An 8,021-nucleotide genomic window follows, 5' to 3' on the forward strand; every position below is an offset into this window, starting at 1 on the left:
ACCATAAAATCTTAAAAGACCTAGAAAATTAATTCAAGAAAATTAATTCAAGGCTGTAATATGCCTAAACAAAAATAAGTGCAGGAGTAAGGATACGGCTTAGTAGTATAGCTATCGCCTAGCATGCAAGAAGTCCTAAGTTGGATCTCCCTACCTCTGCCAATAAAAAAGAATAAATATAAATAATAATAAACAAATAATACTAATAATATGATAACAGATTCAATTGAAAAATTTAGCTTCAGCAGGAATGGCCAGGGAGGTCAAAAGTCAGTATGGCTTTTAAAGCAAATTTTGGAAAATGGAAAGAAAAGATATTCAAAGGAACAACATAGGTACAAAATCAAAAAGCATACATACAGTTGGAAATAGTAAATATGCAAGTGTGGCTGAACCTAAGGTTTCATTTGAGAATTTTAGAGGCAAAGTAGAGCTTTGATAGAGCAAAGCAGTCTAAAGAATTTAAATGTATTTAAATGTAATTTTGTGTGAAATTTTTTCTTTCGCAAGAGGTATATTCAGAGTGCTTTAAGAAAATTCTAGAACAATGGCTTCCTCCTGCTCAAAGAAGCTTTTGAAATGATTAAAAATTTGCTAAAACTACTCAGCACCATTTCCTGCATTATTGGAGAATTAGTTACTACTCAAAATCTTCAAATAGTATTATTTAGGCAAGAATTTTAATTGTTTTCCTTAAAAGCGCCTTTTATTAATTTCTATTACAAGATTAAAATGTGCTTACAGTAGGACAATATGTACTCAGTTGTGTGAAAAATAATACAAAATAAAAATCAGTTGTATATTCCACCAGTTGCCATCAACAACATGTCATATATTCTTTGTTCTAAATCTATTTTTATAAAAATGTATTGCGCGCATTCTCTTTCCACTCTCATTTAACCATGTGACCAGCACCTTTACACATCATTATATGTAATTCTAAAACAGAATGGTTAATGATCACATTGAATTTCATTTTTTATCAGTGTAAGATGCAATCTCTTATCTAGTAAAAAATAGCAGTTGGTAAACCAGTAAGATAAAAGATTTTTAAAACATGAGTGCGCTCACACGCACACATAAACACAACCTTAATACCTTAAACATATAATTTTACATATGCTTAAGGCTAGGCTGGGTGGGTGTTCTTGATACATTAGTCTGAAGAATTTTTTTTAATGAATAAATTAAATTCCAAGTGATTTTTTTTCCCACAAACCAAATCACAATTCACCCTCAACAAGTTGCCATTTTTACTGCTCTAAAGCAGAGCAAGAACCTAAAGACATTTTCAAATTCAAGAGCAAATCTTTTAAGACATTTTTCCCAATTTCTTGTAGCTGTTATACCCAGTTAAAGTCTTTTCAACCAAAATCTTTATTTTTACATTTAAGAAAATTAGAATGCAACTTTAAAAATTACAATGTTCACATTCTTATTGGTTTTTGTAACATTTAAAATTTCATAAACCAATTCAGGGCACTGAACAAAGATATTAGCATTACCTCCCTCAGTGCTTTTTTTTTTTAAGGACTATTTCTTGCACATCTGTTATCTGTACAGGGTAAAGAGATAAACACAATAAAAATCTTATTGAAAAGACTTTGGAGTTGTAGTGTTTGGCACTGTACAAAAGCTAACAAAATCCAGAATTTTCACAGAAAATATTTTTCAGTCACCAGCAAAACAAAAAAAAATCAAGTTGAGAAAAAAAAACAGAAGAAAAATATCATATTAAAAAATTTTAAAAACAATCTGAGCTGAGCACATGCCTATAATACAATCAGGTATTCCTGAGGCAGGAGTATCATGAGGATCATTTTTGTTTTCCTTTCCCCAAGAGGGGAAAAAATTAAATTACCTGTCTGGCAGCAGAAAAACAATTGGGGAGCGATCACAAAAAAAGCGCAACCAAATGATATGTTTTTAAAACATCGAAATTCAACAACAGTTCATTCACATAATTCACTTTTCACCTTTCTTAATTTATTTTTTATTTGTTCATGCTAGGCAGGCTCTTCTCTGGTGACAACCATCCTGGACATCTCCATTCAGTCTAATAAAATAATAATAATAAATAAAATAATAATAGCTAATCTTGAACACTTAAAGCCAGGCACCCCAGATAACAGCTTCACTCAAACTACTTCATTTAAATATCAAACAGCCTTAAAGGTAGGAGAAAAGATAATTCTTAATTAACAAATCAGGAAACTGAGGTCTAAGTTGACAAGGTATATTCTTCCTGGCCCAAAGTAGCCAGTGTAGCTGGTCAATCTGACCAGATTTAAACTCTCAATTTCCATTAAATGTTGTGTACTTTTAGAAATGTTAATTGTTTAATAATTAAAAACAATCAGAAAACATTCGGTGCGATAAACAATATCACTATTCAAAAAAGAAAAAGTGTAAAACTAACCTTCAGTTTAATTGCATCGTTCCCGTTGACTGCTGACAGTATTTTGAATTGGTGACTTCAAAATTTATTTAGCATGACACCACAGGAACAATACATTTTATATTAAAAGCTAGTGCGCGTGGGTGCGCGCGCACATACACATACACACACACACACACACACACACATGCGCAGTTTAAAGAAGGCTTTCAAAACAATAACGTCAAAAATATGAATTTTGGCATTTTCCATCTATCTTACTTCATATTTAGGAAGTGCAAGCCGTGAGCCACTAAATTAATTTCACAATTCACTAACTGATTGCAAGTTGCAGCGTTAAAAAAAAAAAACCACTGCTTCAATTTATTAAGCAGAGTAAACAATATTTTACAGAAACCGGTTGCTACCCTGAATTTAGTTTTCCAGCCAATAGGCTGGCCACTGCAGTGATACGTAATCAAATCTTCAACGAGTTTCTCTCTGCTCTGTTACTGCTTAGATTTCAAACAAAACAGGGGGGAAAAAAGTCATCAATATATGAGTTTTATAAAAACGCGGAAAATACTCCACGTCCGTGTGAAGCACGTTTGTAAGATCGTGACGGGAGTGAATTTGATCCAAGTACAGTATTTGCACGGATAGAGACATCACAATGCAATCGCCCTGTACCATTAACACGCACTAACGAAGAGAGTACGATGCTAAAAATAATAAAAGCACTCACGCAAATTTATGTCTTCGCTTTAAAAAAGGGGAGGAAAAAGCAAGAACCACGAGAGGCACAGCCCCCGAAATGGTTACTCAACGGGCCTGGTTCCGCTGAGATTTCTACGGGCTCTTCCATCCCCCGCGCGGGGTACGGTCGCAGCGAACGCAATCAGTAAGTAAGCGAAGCTCACGCTTGCATCCGGGGACGAACGCCGAGTTGGCGCCTCGGCAGCCGAGTTTGTTCCTCGGCGCTATCTGGAACCACGAGTCCGAAGAGCTGGAAAAGGGCCTTAAAACCCAAGTCATGACGGCGGCGAGATTCGCCGGGATTCACACAACTGTTGCACGACCATAGTAGAAACGATCACACACGCACTCTCCGAAATTTCCAACCGCCAAGCCGACACGCACGCACGCACACGCGCGCGCACACACTAATTCCGCACATCGAACGTTTCCGAAAATGCACTACGGGCCGCGGCCGGAGAAGGCCTCGACCCGGACCCCGCTCCCGACCTGGGCAAGGGGGTGTGGACGGCGGCCCGCGGGGCTCGGCCCCGCCAGTGTCCCGACCAGACCCAAGGGCGGACACGGAGCCTGCCCGGGGCCCCGCGGCCACCCCGCTCCCCCACGCGGACCCCGGGCCCACCCCCGTCTCCTCAGCCCGCCGCCGCCCGTCCCGCCCCAGCCCGGGACCGCCCGCCCCGCTCTCGCCAGCCCCGGGGCGGCAGGAAGGGACGGGGAGGAGCGGGAAGCGTGAGACCTGCGAGCGGGAGTCCGGCGAGCGGATCGCGAAGCCCCGTGGGTGGGGAGGAGGCCGCCTCGCGCCTCGGGACGCTCGGCGGGACCCAAGCAGGCCCCGCCTGCGGGCGTCGTCCGGGCCCCGGGCCGCGCGCCGCCCCGGCCCGCCCCCGCGGCGCGGCGGCCCTTCGGCTCACCTCGGCCGAGGCCAACGGGATGCCTTCCGGGGTCCGGGTCCCCGAAGGGAAGACCGAAGTCTCTCGACCTGGACGCGCGCTCTTCCCCACTGGATCAGGTTCCGCGGCGGGCGACGCCGGGTCCCCGGGAGTCGTGAGCCGTCCCGAGCCGAACGCAGTCAGAGGCTGCAGCCCCCAGCCACGCCTGCCCTGGAGCGGAGAGCGGAGCTCGAGTCTGATAGACGCGGGCTCCGAGTCACGACTGGGCTCGCGCTCGCACCGGCGGGCCACGGCGTCGCAGCCCCGCTGCAGCTTTGACGTCAGCCAAGGTGCGAAAAGCGGGCCCCTTCTGACGCACGGAGCTCGGCGCCGCCCCCCGCCCACCCGCCGCCCGCGCCCGCGCCCGCCCGCCCCGCGGAGCCCCTGCCTCCCCCTCTCTTAAAGCGGACACTTCCTCCCCTGTCGGGGGCCCCACTCTCAGCCCTGGAAAAGCAATCTGGCACCGACCCAAACGACTGGGGCTCTCAAGTAGCGGGACAGAGACCGAGGCTTGGGCGCTGAGACACACAAAACAAAAATGGCCATATGAATTTTAAAGAAGAAGTGGGGGGGGGCTCAAAGCAACACGTGACGAGCGGCCTGAGGGGGGGACCAGAGCCGAAGGGGTTAAAGTGCTGCCTGACTCCCCTGTGTGTCCACCCTGAGGACCCCGGGCACAAAAGCTGCGTTTTAATTAACGCTCACAAGGTCGCTCGGCGGCCTCGCGTTTGAGCCGAGGGTCTCTGCAAAGCCCAGCCCAGGCCCGGGCCGCCTCGACCGGAGGGGCCGTCCGAGGCCGCTCCGAAGGGCCTGGGGAGTCCAGGACTGGGTTCCTGACACTAACCGACAGACAGACATTTGTCACGCGGTGACACGCGCCGCTGGTCCCGCGCGAAGGCGGCCTGGGCGGTCCAAGATAACCGGGGACAGAACCCCAATCAATCACGCCCCGCGACGGGCGAGGACTCGAGGAAAGGAGCCGTCGTCTGACATGAGCAGGACCTCTGGGCTGTGTGCGTGGTGTTTTTTGAGACAGGGGCTCGCTATGTATCCCACACGCGGCCTTGAACTCCCTGTGTAGCCTGGAAACTCTGGATCCTTCTGCCTCTGCTGGGATCCCAGCCAGGGCTCCACGGCTGGTCTCCAGAGTCACGTTTTCTGGGAAATGCATGGCTTCAGAGTGCTCTTCGGCGTGTTGCTTCCTTCCTCCTCGCAGGCCACACACCCCCAAGGACCAGCACACGCAGCCATCGCACTATCTTGAAACCTCTCGATGGCTTTAAGAAATCAGAAATGTACTGATTTCTTTTAAGACAAACTCTTTCCAGCCTCGAACTTAGAATTAGCGAAAGAAAACCCAGACACTAGGACATAATGCATTTCACAGTCAATAAGACTCACTGGGATTTGTTTGAACTCAGGGCTTGACACTCCCTGGGCTTGCACTCTGCCACTTGAGATACACCTCCACTTGTGCTTTTTGTGATTATTTTGGAGATGGAATCCCAGGGACTTTTCTGCCCCCACTAGTTTCCAGCCACAATCCTCTGATCTCAACCTCCTCAATACTAGGATTATAGGCATGCCCCACTGGGACCCAGTTTAAGACACTTTTTTAGCCCCCATACTTAAACATCACTGAAATCAAGAGGCATCTACACATCCTGGACTCGTGATATTGTTTGCCTGCCTGATGGCAGCATTGCCACCACATACAATATACAGATGCTACTGTTCAGATCATTTCAAATGGGTCCGATGAAACCCCCAACTCCTAAAAGGAAAGGAATTGGCAGACATTGGAGTCGCTCAGACTTGGAAAGAGATTTTTCCCGGGAAAAGAGAGATTTCATGGTACTCAGTAGACACTATGTGGAAAATGAACTATGCAATTTGTGGGCAGGGATGGGAGAGAGAAACTGGGGGAAAGAAAAGGAAGGAGTGATATTGTCCAAGAAGAATTGTATTCATTACCAGACTTGGTAATGAATGGTAACCCTCTGTACAAAACCTTAATAACAATAAAATTATGTGTTTTTTTTTTTAAAAAAAAGGTTAACTCGGAGGAAAGGAATATTTTCCTAGAGAAAGCAAACTTTCCAAGAACCAAAAATATTCTCTCAGAGCTTAAGTGTAAGAGTGATGGGTGGGATTTAGTAAATGCTATTTGTCTTTCTGGGAGCCCCTTGTTACTCAGTAAGTACATTAGTTCTTAATGTATTTTGGGAATCCATATTTGAACAGTTAAACTACATACCTCATCCTCCCGTTCCAAATTTAAAAAAAAAAAAAAAAAAAAACGGGGAGTGAGAGTGACTTCTTGACTATTATTGCTGAATGGCCAAGCTAGTCAACTATATCTCCCGCGGGGTTTGGGGTTAAAACACCACTGAAGAAGGAAAATGAATCCTGGATGTTAACCTGAAATTATTGATAATGGGTTAGATTTAGCAGAGTGTGGGTGGCTCACATCTGTAATCCTAGCTACTCAGAAGGCTGAGATCTAAGGATCTTCATTCAAAGCCAGCGGAGACAGGAAAGTCCATGAGACTCCAATCTCCAATACAATACTCAAAAAGCCAGAAGTGAGCTCAAGTGATAGAGCTCTAGCCTTGAGGAAAAAAAAAAAACTTAGGGGCAGTGCTCAGGCTCTAAGTTCAAGCCCCAGCATCAGAGTGCGCTAACACTCACGCACCCCCTACCCCCACTAAGTATCAGAATTAAAACTAACAGAATAGGATCAGCTGCTTAAAAGAAAATCCCGGATTCAACAAGGGAGCAGTCTTACAATCTGATACATCACCCACACTTTTGCTAGCACAGATTAAAATAATGTTGTAAGAAAAATGATACTGAATGGAAAATCACAGCCATTAACAAGTGATTCAATACAGTAATATAGAAAAGTTGAACTCTAAACCTGAAGATGCCTTTTGGAATACTTTGGCCCATTTCACCTATATTTTCCCTTTATATTCTTACAAGATTGACATAGAAATAATCCAAGTCAAAGTTTTAAAGAGTTCTTTGACAAGTATGAAAATGTTCAATTATTATGCTATGGTTCAGCGGAGAGAATTTTTCTTCCAACACAATCCTATCATAAACATGAAAGGGAACGCCATTCTACATGAGATATCTGCCTAGCGTAATGAGTACATTTGTAGAACTTCATTATCTAGGAGGCGTAAGATTAAAAAGTTCTAGTTTCCCCATGTATTTTTAACATGTAAGTCCGAACACATTTATTCAGCAAGTAGTTATCTAACCAACTCTAATGGTCAAAGGCAGATTTGTACACACCCCATTTTCTCCCCCAACATATTTAGTCTAGGATGGAAAAAAGGATCTTATGTAGGAGTTATCTCATATCTTTCTTCCCAAAGGGAAAAATGACCTACTCAAAATCATCCCAAATCATTACAATAATGCAGACATCGCTTGCACAGGTAAGACAATTAAGATAACACTTTGCTAATAATGTCTTAAGGGAACCATTGTAGCGAAAACTTGGATCTCACTGATAAGATGAATTAGATCACATGAAACTTGGGGTGGCAGCATAGCTTTTTCCCCAAGTTACATTACTGAGCACTTTATTTCGTTTTCTTTCTTTTTTTGTTGGTTGTGGGGCTTGAACTCTGGGCGCTGTCCCTGTGCTCTTCAGCTCAAGGCGAGTACTCTACCAATTGAGCTACAGTGCCACTTCCAGTTTTCTGGTGGTTTATTGGAGATAAGAGTCTCATGGACTTCCCTGCTCAGGCTGGCTTTGAACCATGATCCTCAGATCTCAGCCTCCTGAGTAGTTAGGATCATAGGTGTGAGTCACTGGCGCCCGGCTACTTTATTCTTATATGCTTATAGTCAGGTGAAGTTGTTATGACACCTTTTCCAAATAGCCTAGCATCTTACCTCTTAAGAGTAGATGTCAGTCTGTGTCGGATACCTCAGTGTTAGCC

The sequence above is a fragment of the Dipodomys spectabilis genome, unplaced genomic scaffold, assembly GCF_019054845.1.
Source record: "Dipodomys spectabilis isolate Male_0828 unplaced genomic scaffold, ASM1905484v1 ptg000051l, whole genome shotgun sequence".
In the NCBI taxonomy this organism is placed as follows: Eukaryota; Metazoa; Chordata; class Mammalia; order Rodentia; family Heteromyidae; genus Dipodomys; species Dipodomys spectabilis.